The sequence below is a fragment of the Grus americana genome, chromosome 18 (assembly GCF_028858705.1).
Source record: "Grus americana isolate bGruAme1 chromosome 18, bGruAme1.mat, whole genome shotgun sequence".
In the NCBI taxonomy this organism is placed as follows: Eukaryota; Metazoa; Chordata; class Aves; order Gruiformes; family Gruidae; genus Grus; species Grus americana.
The window spans coordinates 581,733-599,706 of record NC_072869.1 but is presented as its reverse complement, the minus strand read 5'-3'; the positions used below and the strand labels follow the sequence as shown (position 1 = coordinate 599,706).

The 17,974-nt window shown below is 66.8% G+C and overlaps 1 long non-coding RNA gene across 4 annotated transcripts in view; it reads left to right on the top strand.

Moving 5' to 3' along the window:
- The window catches only part of LOC129214816 (uncharacterized), a 117,563-nt gene extending 101,148 nt beyond the window's left edge, over window positions 1-16,415 (top strand). The window contains exons 3-4 of one of the 4 annotated variants that reach the window (XR_008579822.1): window positions 4,155-4,199; window positions 15,940-16,415. This is a non-coding gene — a long non-coding RNA (uncharacterized LOC129214816). The remainder of the gene's footprint in view (window positions 1-4,154; window positions 4,200-15,939) is intronic. The other 3 variants (XR_008579819.1, XR_008579821.1, XR_008579820.1) reach the window with 3 other exon arrangements.
- The last annotated feature ends 1,559 nt before the right edge of the window (window positions 16,416-17,974 follow it).

Below are 17,974 nucleotides of genomic sequence, written 5' to 3'. Positions count from 1 at the left end.
TGCCAAGGATGACGAGGGAGGGAGGAAGGCAGCCCACCAGTGGCACCGGGCACTCGGCTTGCTTGGTGCCCGGCGGCACGGCAAAGGACCGGCGTGGCTGCCAGGCGGCACGAGGGGGCCGGGGCTGGTCCCATCCACCGCCCGTGCTGCCTGCGGCTCCTCCGGCCGGCCCGGCGTGAGCCGGCACAGGGAGAGGGGTGCCAGGGTGCGTGCCGGGCGCCCGGGGCTGGGCGCTGCCTGGCGGAGCGTGGCCGCAGGAGGGTGAAGCGCTGAAGTGCTGTGCTGGAGCCAAGTGCTTATGGCTGAACCTGCCGCCCCCCAGCCAGCTGCTGACTCAGCTCTTTTGCGCTTCTCTGTACAGAGATTTAATCTCTCCCGTAAGATAAAATACTCCATTAATGGGAACCTGCCTACTCAGAGCCGACCCTCTCCGGGTTCCAGGCAGGAAGGGCTGTGCTCTCCCGCTGCCAAGAGCTGAGGCTGCCGCTGCTGGGAGAGCACCGAGAACGGCCCCGGGGGGCCCGGGAGGTGCCCAGCCCCACGGGCTGCGCGCCCAGACGCGCTCCCCCTTCGCTCCTGTGCCCCCCTGTCTGATGTGGGGTGGGACGAGGGGCTGCGGGAGGGATGCCGGTGGGATGAGCCTGGAATGCCAGACTCCTGGGGCTCTGCCGGCGGGTGTTATGGGTGACACGTGCGTCGGAATCACTTCGTCCTCCTTGGCGGTGTGACGTGCTGGGAGGGAGGAGGTGGCGATGCCGCGAGAGCCACCATCATCGGGCGCGAGGAAGTGCTGGGAAACGAGCAGAAGTTGCAGCAAGAATTTTGGTTGAACCATTCGCAGCAATTGCTCAGGCCGGTGTTTTGGTACCCCGAGTCAGGACTGGCGATGCTGGCGGGGTCCGTGCCGAGCGGGCGCAGTCCCTGGGTCACACCGTCCCCTCTCTGCGGGCTGATGGGCTCCAGCTGTCGCTTGCCAAAGGAGACGGTTCTCCCTGGGTGCGGGGAGCTGCAGGTCACTCAGCGTCGCCCGCAGCAGCGCGACACTCTCGCCTCTGCCCCCGAGGAACCTGCGGCTGGAGCTGGCGCTCAGCCCCGTGCCAGGGACCTTGTGCTGGGGACCTTGTGCCGGGGACCCTGCCCGTCCCCGGGAAGGAGCGAGCAGCGTGTCTGCCGCTCCGCCTGCACGCCCTGCCTGCGGCTGGGCTCGGCGAGGTCCCTGGGCAGGCAGGAACGGCCGGCTCCAGGATTTGGAAGGGGGTTTCCGAAGAGGGGGCAGCGCCGTGTGTTGTCACTGCGCTTTGTGGACCGGAGCCGCTGGTTCGAGGGCCCCAAAAGCCGTCCTGGTGACGGCCCTGCACCCGGCCCCGCCGCAGAGCCGGGGCTCCCCTGGGCGCTGCCGGAGCATCTCCTGCCTGCGGCTCTTGGCTGGCGGCACGGCACGGCCCCGGCTCTGCAGCAGGCAGCCGGGCAGAGCCGGACGGTGTGAAACGCATCCCGTGAGCTGCGCTGCGGGAGCCAGCCCCGCGCCCCAGCCCCGCACCCCAGCCCCGCGCCCCAGCCCCCTGCCTGCTCCTGCCACGCACCTCCAGGAACTGCTGGGAACGGGGCGTTTTATCTTTCGTAGTTAAAAAAAAAAATCCTTCTCATTTAATTAAAAGTGTTGACATTGTGCCTGGCCATCCCGCCCGCCAGAGAACGTGGTTATAAATTAAACATTAAACCTTTAATGGCCCATAAAGAAATATTCGCTGCTGCTTATGTATATAGGGGATATAAATAGAGAGGGCTGCTGGGGGAGGGGCAGGATATTATTTTTCCTCAGCCAGATAATCTTTGCTAATGAATTTAATTAAAAGCAAAATTAATTTAGGATTTTTGGTGGAGGGAAGGGGGGTCAAAACGTACTTTGAAAAACTACTGAGAAGTTTTCCCACAGAGCAGAGCGGGGCGGCTAGCCCAGGCCTGCTGCAGGGTTTGCCCCGCGGTTGCAAAGTGGGGATGGGGGTTGTTGGGGTGCAGCATCCGTGGGACCCCGCGCATCCGCCGGGCTGGGTGACACAGGTTGCATTTCCAGGGGGCCCCGTGCAGACACCCTGCTTTGGATCCGAGTGCTTTTAGCTGGGCTGGGTTTGCTTGCGAGCCGGCCTGCGCTGGGCTCGCCTGTTCTGGACGTGGGTCCCTGCGAGGCTGCTCGGGGCTCCAGCTGGAGCCGATCAGCCCGGGGCTTTGCCAGAAAAGCAGGGGCAGGGGCGAGATCCCCCCGTAACGCCGACCCCGATCGTCCAGAGCCCTGAGCTGCTCCTAGCCCACCTCCCATCAACGCTCTGCCGGGGCTTTTCCTCTCCGGCTTTGGCGCGTGCGGCAGGACAGGGAGGTTTCGGCTGAGCATCCCGGTCCCCGTGGTGCCGGGGACCACCTGAGACTTTTGCCTGGGCTGGTGCCGGGCTTGGCGAGCTCCCCGGCCGTGCAGGCGAGCGTGGCGCATCCCGACTGCCGGGGCCCTGAGCCGCTGCGGGGAGTTTCTCAGAAGGCGCCTTCCTCGGGAAACGTGTTTGGGAAATGAGATTTTACCCATCAGCGTACCTCCCCGAGGAGAGCGAGCGCCCTTCAATTATTCATCGCCAAACGGGCCGTCTGGGCTCCCAGCACACCCAAACCGACTGCCGCGCGCGCTGGAGTCCTCTGCTCCCACTTTGCCGTCTCCTGCCGTGGACCCTGCTGGGACCTTTCTTGGCGAAGCCGAGGAAGACCTTGGGGCGGCTGCTGGGGGCCGGGAGGCTCTGCCGGGCCTCGGCCGTGCCGGGGGGGGGTCCCCTTGCTGCTGGGGACCGGGGGGTTTCCCACCAACTTGTTCAGGGCACCCGCTGAATCTGCTCTGGCGTGGGGGGCCCGGAGGGGAGACCCCCGAGCTCAGAAAATGCGTCTGGCTGGGTGAGAGCTTTCTGGAGGGTTTTTATCATAAGAGCGCTAATGGAAGTCAGCACCAGCCTAATGAGCTGTGCTCCTCCATGAATCTGATTCATTGAGGCAGGAATTACCATAATTGATTATCCTGCTGTGCGGCTAAGAGCGGTGTTTGCTAACAGAAGTGCCTGGGAACCGGCTCCGCTCTTCCCGAGCCACCGACGCGTGCGGCTGGGCCTCCGGACCGGCAACGGGCCGCGTTCTCGCAGGGATCCGGCCCCGGGTCTGGAGCAGCGTCTGCTCGCCCGGCCCTGGCGCAGGGTCCCCGCACCCGCGGTCGTGCACCCAGGGCTGCCTTGTTCTGGGGTGCTGCCTTCTGGGGCAGGGGATCGAGGAGCATCCGGTGTTTGGAGCTGGTGCCGCCCACCTGGGCAGGCGGGGAGAGGCTGCGGGACCCGACACCTCCAAGTCCCCAAAGAAGCGGTTAACAAACAGAAACAGCCCTCGCTTACTCTTTTTAAAAAACTCTCGTGATGTATAAGCTGTTCTCATTATTTTTGAGGGTCTGACATGATTTATGAACATTTGTGTTGGCAATGTTGCAAAAGCCAATTAGTTGAAGTGCAGCTTTCAGGAAGTTTTCTTTGAAATTTGGCGATATTCTCCAAGAAGTGCCCGGAGCCGGGACGGCAGCGGCAGAGCCGCGTGCTGCAGGGCTTGCTCCTGGCAGGAGCGTGGCACCGCGCCGGGGAGCGAGGGGCAGGGCGGGCGCTGCCGGGGAGCAGAAGCACAGGAGCATCCTTGGGTGCGTGCGGAGGGCTTGGGGCACGCCGACCTCGCCGTGTCCGGCGCTTTGGCGACGGCTGTGTCCTATCCAGCCCCGCGGAGCCGTGGGCTGCGTGTGGGGCTGGGGCTGCGCTGGCAGAGTCCCGGGGAAGCCGTGGAAGGGGCCGGTGGTCCGCAGGAGCCGGGTCAGTTTGAGGTGCGCTGGCAGAGGCGGAGGCAGGGCTCCTGCTCCCATTGTGCTGCCGCTCGGCATCGGGGCTCGGCTGCGCCGGGTGGAACCCCCCGCCTGGCTGCCGGCTCTTAACCAGGGCAGGTTTCCCGGCGTGCCCGGGGAGATAATGCTCACGGTCACACTCGTATTCGAACGTTTTGCCAGTCAATGAGCAAATAGCGTTGCCTGTAAGCAGGTTAGCGATGACGATCATTGATTTTAATTCTTCGTCCTCTTTCTTGTCTTTTCTTAGAGAGCCCAGCGCGAGCACCGCAGGAGGAGCTGGGCCGAATAAAAGGTATGGAGGCGTTCGTTTCTGACGGGCCGGAGAGGCGAGGGGCTGCTCTGGGGCTCGGGCAGCAACTCCTGCGCAGCCTGAGCTGCTGCTCTCGGGACCCGGGGTCCCTCCGGGGTCCGTGCTAAAAGCTGCATGTGAAATCCTGCATGTTCAGGGGCCGGCGATGGGCGCTGCTGCCCGAGCTGCGTGGGGCCGGGTGGGACAGGGCAGCACCCTCTGCCCGCGGCTCCGGGGTCTGGCAGGGGCGGGTGGGCGCCGAGCCGTGCGCCGGGGAGGGCCGGGAGGAAAGCTGCCCGCTCCTCTCCGCCAGCAGCCCCCGGCACCCACCGGGTGCTGAGCCCGCGCACAGGCGTGACGTGAGTGGCATGAGTCCCGGGTGAGGAGGGCGGAGGGCTGCAGTGTCTGAGCTGTCCGTGTGTGCTGACGTTGCTGTCTGTCTGTCTGCGCTCCCTGGGGAAGCCTGCTCTGTGGACCCTGTCCTTACCAGGGTGGCACCAGCCGCCAGCCCCGGGTCCTGGCCCTGGAACGGCAGCTGCCCGCCGTGGGGGTGTTTGTCCCTGGGGTCCTGCAGCCCTTGCTGTCAGGTGTCACGCCAGCTCACGCTGTCCCCCGGGCTGAGACCCAACTCGGGCAGGCGATGGCTCGTGCACGTGAGGGGGCGGCCAGGCCAGGTGTCCCCTGAGCAGACGGGGACGGTTCCTGCCCGTCGTAACCTCGTGTGGCTGGGCTTCCTGGCAGTAGACCCCGGTCCCATTGTAGGGTGGGGGACCGGGTCCCCCGAAGGTGCATCCTGCTGACTACAGCACAAACCCAGGCTCCCCCCTGGTCCAAGCTGGTAAAACAGAGGAGCAAAGATAAGATAAGGGGCTGGGGGTGAGGACGCTGGTGCATCCGTCCCTCCGTGCCCCAGCACCGGTCCAGAGGTGCCTGTGCAGCAGTGGGACCGGGGGGTGGCGGTGGCCGAGGCGGCGGCGCTGGGAACCGGGGAGCAGTCACCGTGCAAAAGTGATGGAGGAAGGACGCGTTTGGGGGGAGTGCTCTCATCTCTGTCGTCGGCAGGACAAGGACGAAGGTGTCTGCTGGGAGGGGGTTGTGGTCCAGAAGGGTCCTGAGACACTATGGGATGTGTGAAAAGGAGCCGCTAGCAGGATGGGGAGGCTGGGGCAGGAGCTGGGCTCGCAGGCAGCACGAGCCGGGGGCCAGGATTAACGGGACGAAGGCTGGGCTGCGGGGGTGAGCGTGCGGGGAAAACGTGCCGGTCAGCAGCGGCGGCGTGGGCTGCGGGGCTGGGGCGTGGGGTGCCGGGGCTGCTGCGGCACGGTGGTTTGTTCTGTGTGAGAGCGAGAGTCCGAGCTTCGGTCGGCTCCGTGCTGGGCTATTCTGGGAAACTCGACAGCCCTGGTGCTGTGCAGGCAGGGCAGGCAGGGCACGTGTGATCGCTGGGGCTGGGCAACAGGACAGGCAGGGAGCTGCCTGCAGGCCCAGGGCTCCCCCCCCCCGGCATTCGCGTCCGTACTGATGTTGTGACCCGTTCCCTGTGCCGAAGCGAGGGCTTCGCTCCCTCCCGGAGTCCGGCTGCGTGTGGGGGACGGGTGGCACTCGGGTCGGTCCCGGGGGCTGCAGGGGGCTGTGGGTGGCCGGAGCCCACTGGCCCATCACCGTGCGGTTGTGTCCGGAGAGGAGATGTGTCCTGCAGCAGCGGGGTCAGCATCCTGCAACCGCACAGCCCCGGAGCCCAGTTGGGATGGGAGAGTTGGGACGTGGCCGTGGGGTGATGGGGTGCTGCCTACAAAGGTGCCTTGGGGCGAGGGGCGTGCGTGGGCACGGGGCTGGGGATGCTGAAGTGGGAGAAGGTGGAACAGCGCTGGGAAGAGAGCTGGGCCGGGGAGCTGAGCTGGGGAAATGCTCCCATGGCCAACGCTGCCCTGGCTCCAGGATGGTGCTGCCCCCCTGCCCAGTGACACTCCCCGCCCCCCCTGGTTTTTGGCTTCCACGGTGGTGGAGGGGGTTTATCCTGCTGCTTTGGGCCCCTCTGCCCCGGGTCTCTGTGCAGCCGGCGCGCATCGAGAGCACGTCCCGTGCGGCAGCGTGGGGGTCCGGCAGGCTGTGGGGCCCCAGGCCACAGCTGGGGCTGCGATTGCAGGGCACAGAGAAAGAGGAGAGGGTTTTGATCGCCAAGATATAAGAAGGAGTGGGAAGCCCCTCACCCTGGCTGCCTGCAGTGGTGGCTCCTCTGCTTTATCACCCTCTCCTGGTGCTGAATTATTGAGAGTGTTGCTTTCTTTTATTGCTGTGCTGGAGGAGAAATACCTCAGCCCGGCTCTGCTTTGAATATGATTATGGGGCTGGAGATGTCAGAGCCAGCTGGGCCCCAGAGACCGATCTGCCACCCCTCTCGCTCCTGTGCCTTCCCTTATTCTTATTTATTCCCTTGCTCCCGTGTCTGGTTCAGCGCGCACGGTCCCCCCGCTCTCCTCTGCCGAGCGGTGCCCCAGGAGGATGGAGATTTAGTGCCTGACAAGCCGCGCTGCCCTGCTGCCGAGTCTCCGTGCCCGCGGCGTGCCGGAGGCGGCTGGGAGCTCCAGAGCCCAAGCACGGCTGGTCCCCGTGGCCCACGCTGCGGCCAGCTCTCCCCCCGCCTCCCGTGCAGGGTCCCACGGCTCTCACCAGTGGGACGGGGTCTCCGGCCACCCTCTGTCCCGGGGGTCTGCAGGGGTGCGACGCTGGGGCTCGAGGGACAGCCAGTGCCCCGGTGTCGGCACGGATTTCTGGGTGCCCTTCTCGTGCAGACCGTGGTGGCCGCATCCCGCGCTGCAGGGCAGCCGGCTTGTGCAGGGACTGTCCTCGCTGCTCCCGCACAGGGACTGGGGGCTGCTGGCTCTGCCCCCCGCCTTGGGCCACAGCTCGGCCGCATCCTGCAGAGCAGGCGATGCTGGGCCCCCCAAGACAGCCCAGCCCAGCAGCCGAGCATCCCTGCCTGCCAGGAGCAGAGATGGGGAGCGGGCGGCCGTGCAATCCGCTGCCTGCCCCGGGGGTGCCGGGAGCCGGCTGGCACCTCGCAGGTTAACTGTGAGAGCGGCCCATTCGCTTATTGACAGGGTAGCTTGAAAAATGCTGAGGCAGGACATCGGCTCCTCCGAGTGTCAGCGCGGGAGCCCACGCAGCGCCAGCGAGCGCACACGCTGCCGGCCACCCCCCAACGCCCAGCCCGGCCGCCTGGCCCTGGACCCCCCTGGGTGCTCCGGCTGGGGAGCAGGTCCGGCTGCCCCTCGCACGCTCGCCCTTCCCTTGGCTCTTAAAGACGCCAGACAGGATTGCATTTTTATCCCTCCCTCTCCCGTGGTTTTCCCCTGGGGTGAGTAAGCCCCTGCCCCGCTGCACGCCCGGGGCTGCCCCCGCGTCCGTCCCCCGGCCCCTGCTCAGCCCAGCAGCGGCAGCATGTCGGGTGCCGGCAGCCGGCTCTGAAGCGCGGCGGCCTGCAGCGAGCGAGCACGCTGCGCCAGGGAGGGAGGCAAGTGCCCAGGGCACCCGGCCGCGCCGGCCCTTGGCGCTGGAGCTGGACAGCGAGCGTCCGAGGGGAGAGAGCCCACCGGGGAGGAGCGGCACCCAGCGCAGCCGGCATTGGGGAGCAGCCCACCGCCCTCCCACCGCAGAGCTCCTCAGCACCCCGCTGCTGACATGATGATGTATTTTTGGGTAGGTACCACCACCGAGGGTGGGCATTTCTCCTCCCTCTCTGCCGGGGTTTTGCTGGGGGTCAGGGTCGTTTCTTGCTGTTGTCGCTTCCCAGCTGAGCTGCTGCCCCCCGGAGAGCTTTCCTCCGCCGGCTGCCCCGTGGCTTGCAGGGACGGGCTGCGATGCTGGAGGCAGGCCTGGCGTCGGGGAGGAACGGGGCAACGGCCGAGGCAGGCGGGGGTCCCTGCCTGAGGGCACCCCCCAGCCGCCCTCCTGCCTCCGCTCCGGGTTCGGGCTGGTCGGTCCCCACTGAGGCGGGGGCAGGCGGGAGGGCCGGGCTCTGCAGGGGCTCGGGCTCCCCGTGCGAGTGGAGCTGTCGAGCCGTCCAAGGGGGTGGCTGGTGGGGGCCCGGCTGAGACACCCCCCCCCCCGGCCACCCCAAGAGCTTCGGGCAGGGAGGGGGAGGAGGGGGGCGTGATGGGGTCTGCCCAGGCACTTTGCCCAGGGACGGGACGCTGAATGTGGGTGCGAGCTCCGCTCCTGGCTGGCTGGGACAGCAAGCAGCGGGGAAGGGACTGGGGGCCGGCAGCCTCCCGTGGGGCTGCACGTCCTCCCCAAAGGTGCGGGAGCTGGGCTGCGCGTCAGGCTCCGCGCCGTCCCGGGGGGCTCCCCGTGGCATCCCAGCCTACAAACTGGGGCTTAAGCCACCCCCTCTCCTGCTCCCGCTCCCCTGGAGCTGGCCAAGCTGGCGGGGGGCTGGGGGGCTGCGGCAGCCCTTGGGGGATTCCACGCTCCGGGGAGCTGCGCTGCCCTGGATTTCGGAGCAGGGGGCAGAGCGGACAGAGCTGGGTGAAGGGGGATGTGGGCAACGGAGCTCCCGGGGCAGAGGAGGATAATGCGAATTCATTGTTTCTCAGGGAAGCGGCTTTCAGGCGTAAGGTGCTTTGTCATGAGAGATCTCGGTGCAGCCGCCGATCCCCGATGGTCAGGAGCCTGCCGGGGCTCGCAGAGCCTTCTCCTGCCAGGGTGTTAATTCTGCCCAGGGACTTGATGAGCCACCGTGGCTGTGAAAGCAAACTGCTCTGGAGTTTCCGCTTGCGGCTCCGTAGGCACCGCGTGGCTTCGCAGAGCTCCTGCCGGTGCAGGGCGCGGGGCAGCGGCGCTGGGGTGCCTGTGCCCATGGGAGCTCCAGGCGCAGCTCCCCGCACTGCGTTTGCTGCCTGGCGCAGTGGGCAGTGCAGCAGCGCTCGAGGGTCTCCCTTCCCCGTCCCGTGCACTGCACGTAGCCAGCAAGCCCGGGACGGACGGGTCTCGGCATCGCGCGGGGCACAGCGGCACCCCCAGCCCTGCCTGGAGAGAGGCCGGGCGAGGGCTTTGCTCCCGGCGGAGCGGCTGAGCATCATTTCTTGGCATCGCGGGCGTCTCTCCGTCGCGAGCGTGGGAGGAAGCGGAGGGGTTTGGTTCCTCTGCGTGGCAAGAGCGTGGCTGCTGTCGGGAGTGCTGCGGGGAGCGCTGCGGTGGCAGGCAGCAGCGGGTGGCTCGGTAATCGACACCGCAACAGGCTGAGATGCCAAAGCAAAATGTCTTCAAATTAGCAGTAATTGCAGGCGAAATAAAGAGCATGTGGGGCGAGTGGAAGGAGGGTTCTATAAATATTATGATTTTTAAAGTTTGCCCTGGAGTCCTAGAGCCTGTTTAAACGCTAATATCCTGTCTGTGCATTTAAAAAGCCTTATAATGAGGACTGAGTGTCTGCTTCCAGAGCACCTCCTGCCTGGCGCTCCCGCTCTGCCCATGTCACCTGTCTGCCGCTCCCGGTGGCGTCCCAGCCCGGGCTGCCCCGTGCCCAGCGCCGGCAGTGCCACACACCCCCTGCTCTCACCCCTGCTTGGGGATGCGCTAAACTCCCCCCGGGCGGCCTCGATGGCCCCATCCTGCCCCTCGCACTGGTGCCCCGGGGGCTGCTGCCGAAGCCCCCGCTGCAGCCTGCAAGCCCGGTGTGCGGTGCTGCACCAGCTCGGGGGGTGCATTTTCTTGGGACCCCCTCGTCGGCAGCAGGTCTGATCTTGGGGAAGGGGGGAGCTCGGGAAATGCGGCATTTCAGGTCCCCGGCTCTGCAGTTACTCGTTCCTCGCATCACCCTTCATTATTCCTGCATCACTCTCCATCCCATGCCGGGCCCTGCGGTGGCCGTGGCTCTGGCCCTGGCAGCACCGGTGTGGGGCACCCTACCTAGCGCGGTGCAGCCATTTCACCTGCCATGGCCCTGCCGGTGCTGCCCACCCAGCCCATGAGCTCGAGGTGCTTGGCAGCATCTGTTCTGCCACGGTTCTGCTGCCTGCATGTTCATTCTCATTAAATCTAGGGAGCCTAATTGCGATTTCATGTAAATATTTTGTCAAGTGAAAGGGCTCCAGGAAGGGCCGCGCTGACTGAAGGCGAGAAGCCATGCTCTCTTGCCACTGCGGTGACGAGCTCCTGCTCCCTGCCCAACCACGGGTGCAAACCGTGTCCCCGCAGGAGCTGCCGCGTGTCCCCGCGGTGAGCCCAGAGCTCGGACGTGTGCGGCTGCCGGGAGGTGCCTGTGCACCGTTTGCTGGTGCCGGATGGCGCGGGGGACAGCAGCCTCCGTGCTCGCACATCTCACGGGACGGCTGCAACCCAGAGAGCACGGAGGGTCCTGAGGGCAGAGGAGGGACAGCACGAGGGCAGCGGGACATCCCCGGGTGCTGGCCCAGCCGCTCTCCTGCTCTGCACGGCGCTGGCAGCTCAGGCCGGATGTTGAGGCATCTCCAGGCCCCCGTCCCACCCCCCCGCCGCGGGTGAGGACCATTTCAGCGAGGTGGTGGTTTTCCCTAGATCCCATTAAACTTTCATGTGCTTTCTCTGCATTTCTGCTCCCCTCCAGGCTGCACAGCTGCCATCCCAGACACTTGCCATGTGTTTGGTCGCGGTCCCCTCCTCACCTGGTGAGGTCATACCCGGGTGCTGGTGACATCGCCACCTCTGCCTGGGACACCTCATGGCCGCTGAGGCAGGCAGGGAGGCGGCAGCCGGAGGCAGAGGCCGGATCTGGGGCAGCAGCAGCGAGGGTGCTGGGAAGGCACAGAGCGGAGGGTTTCAGTACGATCTCCAGCTTCTTTGGGGGTTCAGAGCTGGGGGCTCCAGCCGCCCCCCAGGAGTCATCAGAGGAGGAGGAAGGAGCAGGGGGAAGAGGGGGAGGTGCAGAAGAGGCTCGGCCAGGCGTCCCCGGAGAGCCGGGGTATCCCCCCAACATCCCTCCCGTGCTCCCCGGGGGTCCCTTCGCCCTGGCAGGGCTGCTCTCTAACAGCCCTGCCGGGTTCAGTACGGTTAGTTTGAGCCACATCTGTCATTTAGAGACAGAGCCGGACACCAGGATCTATAGGCGGCTGTCGGCAGGGATGGGGGAGCAGCATGCGGGCGTTCGGGGCAGCATGCGGCACTGGGACAGCGTGAGCTGAGCCGGCCGGGCCAGGAGCTGCGGCACAGCCGGGGCTGGTGATGCTGGCGGCAGGAGGAAGCGCTTTGATTTGTGCTGGTGCTGGGTGCTCTGTGCCGGCAGGTCCCGCGTTCGGGGGACCCCTACCTGGGAGCCTTCACAGCCCCCACGGCCCCCCGCTCCTCCCGTGCTTCTTGGTGCCCATCACGCGCTGGGGCAGGCGTCCCAGTCCAGTCCCAGTAAATCCTGATGCTGCTTCCGCACAGAGGGGCTGGGAGAGCCCGGGGGGAGCTTGGGCAGAGGGGCATAGCGATGGCGTGGAGGCAGCGGGGGCGGTGGGCAGGGACCTCTGCAGCGGGGCAGAGCCCGCGGTGCTCTCGCCCGTCACCTCTGTCGGTCCCTTCTCACTGTCCTGGTCTGTGCCCAGCGCTGGGGCACTCTCTGCGGCCGAGCCAACGGGGCACGCGGGACCTTCCCCTTGCTTCACGGCAGCTCAGATCTGTCCGCGCCTTCATCTAATCGCTTTATGTCTATGACTAACTACTAATGAGCTTTTAATTAATGAATGCCATGGCTTGGGGGCATTCTGGAGCGGGTGGGAGGAGAGGACTAGATGGGTGTCCCGCTCCCTGGGTGCTGCGGGGCTGCTGGCGCTGCGCTTGCAGGCTGACCCCGTGGCGGCTGGGAGCACCCGACCTCACCGGTCCTCGCGGCAGCGGCTGCACCTTGGACTGACCCGCGTCCCCTCCCGGCAGCTCTCCCCAGCAGCAGTGTCCGGGCTCACACCCCGGCTTTGCACTGCAGGAGCGTGCTGGGGGGTGCCACAGGGATCCCGCTAAACACCGGACGCTTGCAGCCCACCCGTGGATGCGCATTGCGTCCCCTTGGTGCATCCCTGGCAGGTTCGTGGGCCACCGCGTCATCCCGCTCTGCCAGGAGAGGGAGTGGGATGGCGTCGCGGTGAGGACTGCAGCGCTGGGGTCTGGGATTTCCCTTTGCACCCCTGCAGGGGTGGGTCGGGGGTCTGGACGTGGGGCAGCCCCCAGCAGGCAGCAGGTCCGATGCGTGCTTAGGGGCTTGGTGCAACGTGCGCGGGGACCCCTTGGCGCTGGGATGCGTGGGACGTGCCGCAGCCGTGCCGCGTCGCCATCTGCACAGCACCGCGCGCTCAGGCAGGCTCTGGGGCAGAGCCTTGGCCAGGGCTCCAGCAGACCTTGGAGCCCTCGCTTCTGTTGGGTAAAGGTTCCAAACGGCGGAGGCGAGCGTGCCTTGGAGGGGGGCTGAGCGCCCGGCAGGTCCGACATCTCCCTGGGAGCGGGAGCCGGCAGCGCCGCGCCGGCCGCCTTGGGCACCTCCCGGCCGGTCTCTGCCGCCGGGCCAGCTCCCGACCACGCGTGGCCGGTACATCCCAGCTGCCTGGGGGCAGCCTGAAGCGTCGCGCTTTCCCCGGGGGGCTCCCTCGGCGGTTTGGGGGACACAGGCCCGTCAGCCCTTCCAGCACAGGCTCTGCCCCCAGCGCCGGTGCCTCGCTGGGCTCCAGACCGGTGGCCGAGGCTGCTCCTGTCCCGGTGCCGTGTTGTTCTCCCTCTTCCAGAAAACAAAACCAAGGAGCCCTCAAGGGTTCATTTAAAATAAATAAAAAATGAAAATAGTGCTGATTTGAAGGAAAGCCAGCCCCATCCTGTGCATGGGAGCGCATCACCAACCCATCCCCGAAGGGCAGAGAGAAAGATGTGCTTAGAACTGCAGCCCTGTGCAACTTCTGCCTTTGATCATATATCTTACATGTGCCCTTTGCTTTCCCTCGTCTGATATTTATTAGGTTTAATTTTACTGGGACGCGGCTGTAAGTGAGACAGATGGAACGGGGCCTGTGCGCCTGGTGAACACATCTTAATTAAACAGATAAATAAACTTTCATTCCAGGAGACTTCAGTTTCGGAGGGGTTCCTCCGGGGCTGTGGCTCCACGGGGCTGGGCAGCCCTGGCCAGGGCTCCTCGTGCCTGGGCGCTGTGGGACTGCCCTGGCACAGCCCTGGTGCCACCGCCGGTGCCATCGCCAGGGCTTCAGGACGGCATCACCGCTGGGGCCATCGGGAGCAGCAGGGTGAGGGAAATCAGCCGGTGGTGACTAGGGACGTGTCCCCCACCCTGGAGCCGGCCAATGGATTGGCACAGCCTTGCCTTGCCGGTGTCCCACGGGGGCTCCCCGCTGCCGTGGCGGCATCTCTGCAGCCAGGCAGATGTTGGTGATGGCATGCGGGAGAGCAGCATCTCTCCTTGCCCCGTGGCTGGAGCCAGCCCGGACCTTCCCGCGACGCGGGCTGCTGGCTCGGAGCAGTGCCAGGGCTCGCAGTGCTGCCACCAGCCAGGAGCGCCTTTGAGTCACCCTGCCCGGAGCCAGGCTCTGGCGCGGGGGAGGACGGGCACATTACCTCATCCTGGAGCTGGCTCCCAGCTCACGTGGTTTGCTTGGTTGGGCACCGCAAGCCCAGAGTGTTGGGCCATGCCCTTCCCTTTGCACCTCCGCCTGAGAGCAGTGCAGGGGCTGCGGTGGAGCCAGACCGGCCCAGCGCCTTTGGAGGTGCCTGTCGCCTTGCCCGGGGCATCCCTTGCCCTGCACCAGGGTGCTGTGCGGTGCTCGGGCGCACGTGGGTGCCTGGTGGGGCCCCTCTCCCCCCAGCTGCCCGAGGGGCTGTGGAGGACGTGCTTCTCCCCCAGCCCTTGCAAAGCTGCCCCATGTCCTGCCCCCGGTACTGGAGCGTGTGTGGAAGGGTGCAGCACCGGGGCCACCGGCGTCCCTGGGGAAGGGCAGCTGGAGGCGAGTGGGGAGCGCAGGGTCTGAGCACCGAGGTGTGCGGGACGGGCCGCCGCATCGGGATCTGTCATGATCCCTTGGGAGCTGGAGGGCGAGGGGTTGTGGTGGGACACGGAGCTCGCTGCAGCCCGCACTCCTCGCAGGGAGCAGCAGCCGGGGGATGCTGTTGGTGGTGGATGTCGCTGCCAAACTCCTTTCGGCTCTCAGTACCCTGGGGCCGTGGTGATGAGAAACCCTGCCCCTGGCTCGGTGTCCCCTCCTTGATTTGGCACCTTGCAGTCCCTCTGGAGCGTGGTCACCCCAGCAGCAGGACCCTGCACGGGGGCTGGCACCCCCTCAGCCCCGGCCACCGCTTCTTCAGGACGGCTTTTCCCAGAGCTGTTTGTTTCCACCAGGTTTGCCCGGTGGCTCCGGGCCGGCCATGCCACACGCCGCTGCTGTTGAGTATCTGCAGCAGAAACGGGAACCGCTGCGAGTGTACCAGGACACTGCAGCATGTCGCTATGTCTGGGGATACTGTGGAAAATCCCAGCCTCCGAACAGGGCTGGTCGTGTGCTGGAGGCTCCGGCGGAGACGGAGCATCAGCTGCTGGCACAGACCTGCCTTTGTGCATCACATTTGGCCAAGATGGAAACTGAACGGAGCCCAGGTTTCGTTTCCCACATCCCCAAGCACAACGCCGTCCCGGCCGCGGCTCTGAAGTGGGGTGCGATGCAGTGCCGGCGGCACGGGGTGCCGGGCAGGGACCCCCGCGCCAGCGCCGAGCTCTGCAGCGCTCGAGGGTGCCGGGGCTGCAGCGGGGCCGCGACGGGAGAAGGCGCGAGGTGGGACCGGGGACCCGAATGAGCACGCGCGTGTGCCCACGCCGGCCGTCCCTTGCGGGCACCGGCGCGTAGGCTATTGCCACGGCAGCTGTGGCGGAGGTGCGCGGCGTTGATGCGTCAGGGCTGCTGGCAGCACCGGCAGGCCGGTCCGAAATGCCAGAAGCCCCTCGGGCTCTGCCGGGGCCTGGCCCTGCCTGCTGCCGGCGTCGGGGCTGGGGGTCCCCGTGGCTGCGGGCAGCGCGAGGAAGCCGGCGCCTGCGGGCTGGGTCCCTCCGTGTCACGCCCGGTGGGGGCTCCCCGCACCCCCCCCCCCCCGCCAGACGAGGGGGCCGGCAGGCTGCGGGCCCTGCGCGGAGCGGGCCCTGCCCGGGGCTCAGACGCCTTTGGGCTTGGCGGGGCCGCGGCCGGGCGGGCGGGGGGGGGGGGGCTGCCGGCCCTGCCCGCCGTGGCGCGAGCCCGTGGCGGCGCAGCGCGTGGCTGCCGGGGCCGTGCGTGCCGCGGGGCTGCGGCCGTGAGCGGGTCCGCGTCTCTCCGGGCTGCCGCACGGCTCCCTGCCCGTCCCTGTCTGCGTGTGTGTCTCCCGAGGAGAGCGTGGTGCGTGTGCACGTGTGTGTGCGTGGGGGAGTCCCGCGGCTGCCCGGCGTGGCGGTGAGGCGCTGCCATCGCGGGGGCTGCTCGGCGCGGCTTCCCGGGGCGCCCGCGTTGCATCACCGAAACTCCCGGTAAGACCCTTGTCCCCTCGGGAGCCGGGGCCGGGAGGGGAGGCGGTCCTGCCCGCTCGGCCCCAGCCTGCCTGCCTGCCTGCCTGCCTGCCTGCTTGCCCGGCGCGGCAGCGCGTGGCCGGGGGCTGCGAGGGGGCTGCCCGGGCGGCGGGGAAGCCATCTGCGAGCGGCGGCGGCGGAGGGGTTAAGTGCGGGATCAGCTGTTCTCATGTCATTACGGATTCTCTTCATTTTATACAGAGCTCTGTTTGATGTCTGAATGCACAGGGGACTCCCCCTCCTCCTCCAACTCCCACCCCTTTTATTTCGCTCCCTCGCCCTCTCTCCCTTCCTCCTCCCCTTCCTTTCTCTCTCCCCGCTCCGCTCTGGCTCACACACACCCTTTGCAGACCGTGCGCTCAGTGCCAGTGTCTAATGGCACCGAAGTGAACAGGCGAGCGCTGCTCCCGGGGCGCAGCCGGCCTGCCGCAGATGAATCCCTCCTAACTAGCGCCGAGGGGTCGGGAGGGACGGCCGAGGAGGGGAGAGCCCGAGGGGCGAGCCGGGAAGACGAGGATAGCGGTGTGCGGAAGAGGACGGACCCGCGAGCAGCTTCACGGCTACCTGTCGACACATGCTGTGCTCCATGGCTAACTCGGGCTGCCTCCTTGTCTCCAACTCAGGCATGCTTCCTCACTCTCTCCCCTGTCCTCCAGCCTTCCTCTACCTCCAACAGGTAAGTCACCCTCTCCGGGGGATTTTTTTGCTTTCCGGTTCACACGTGTTTCTGGCCGGTTCCCTCTCCGGAGGGTCAGAGCTTAACTGCTTCCTCCCCGGCTGCAGGGCCTCTTCGGCACCAGCCCCGCGGTGCCGGCGAGTTGTGTTGCAGTGGTGGCTCGTGGTCCTCGCCGCGATCCCTTTGGGGTTTCTCCGGTTTCTCTGCCGAGGCGGCTGGGAGCGCGACCGGGGCTGGAGAGAGGTCTGAGACGCGGGCAGTGCGGCAGGCAGAGCTGCCGGCGCGGGTCCAGCGCTTTTCCTGGCGCTGCTGCCGTTCGGCAGAGGCGAGGGGCGATGATGGATGCTCGGATAAAGGAACGAGGCTCCTGCATGGCCTGAGCAGCCTCTGGGGAGAAGGGAAGGTGATGAGCTTGTGCATGCACACGCGTGTGCGCGTATATGTGTGTGTGTGTCCGTGTGCCGTCGCGTCGTGAGTGTCTGCAGCCGGGCCGTGGGGTCGAGCGTGCGTGGGTTTGTCTCGCTGTTGACAGGAAGGTGCTGCAGAGGGATCTGGGGGGGCGGCAGGTCCGGGTGAGCCCTGGGATCGAGCAGCCCGGCCAGAGGGTCCCCAGGCCATCGGTTTGGTCCTTAACTTCTAGCCAGGGCGTTCTGCCCCGCGGGGTGCACCCGGGTCCCGCGCTGGACCCGGCACGCCGGGTTTCTGGGCTCGTCATCTCGGGGGAAAGGCAGCTCGGGAGAGGCAGTGTTTTCTTCAAAAGCCTCTTTGCTGCATCGGAAATCCCGTCTCCCAGCCAGGCGAACTGCTCCATTTGAGCTTTCAGGAGTTTAAAAATTCATAGCATCCTCACCGCGCTCGACGTGGCCTGCGCGGCTCACCCGGCAGCCGAGGACAGGCTTCACGGGTGCAAACCCTCCCACCGCGGCGGGGAAGGGCTGGGGAGCGTTTCGGTCCCTCGGGATGTCTGTAGCCTGTGTCCGAGCGGGCTTGCGGCCAGAGCGTGGCCACGCTGGCAGTGGGGACGGCAAGGCCTGGGTCGCTCCATCCGGCGTGCTGGAGATGGGGGCTGGCAAAGCCGGGGCTGCCGCCGGTTATACAAGCGCAGCGGCGGCCGCAGGGTGTGCACAGGGCCGGGGCTCACGCGGGGGCTGCTGCAGAGGCCGGCCAAGACGGGTGCGTGATTTATTGCACCCTCCTGCAGGCAGAGGCTGGGGAGAGCTGGGGCTGGGCTGGATTTTGGTTTCCGCTTCCCCAGGCTGCGCCGAGGTTCCCGTGGCCGCTGCTCGGCTGCCCAGGCACATCTGACACCGAGCAGAAACCGTCCCCGAGCCCCCACCAGTCCGCGGGGAGGTTTTCTGTCCCTCTGAAGGCAGCGCGTGGATGCTTTGAACCTGCGGCCGCCGCGGGGCCCGGAGCCTCTGTTGGGAGCAGGCGGCAGCGGGGCGGATTTCCCTCTCCGGCTGGGATCCCCTCGTCCCCCGGCCGCCACGAGGGGCTCGGCTGTGCCGCTCGCCCCGTGGAGCACTCTGGCACGGACCGGCTACGCTGCCTGCCAGCTCC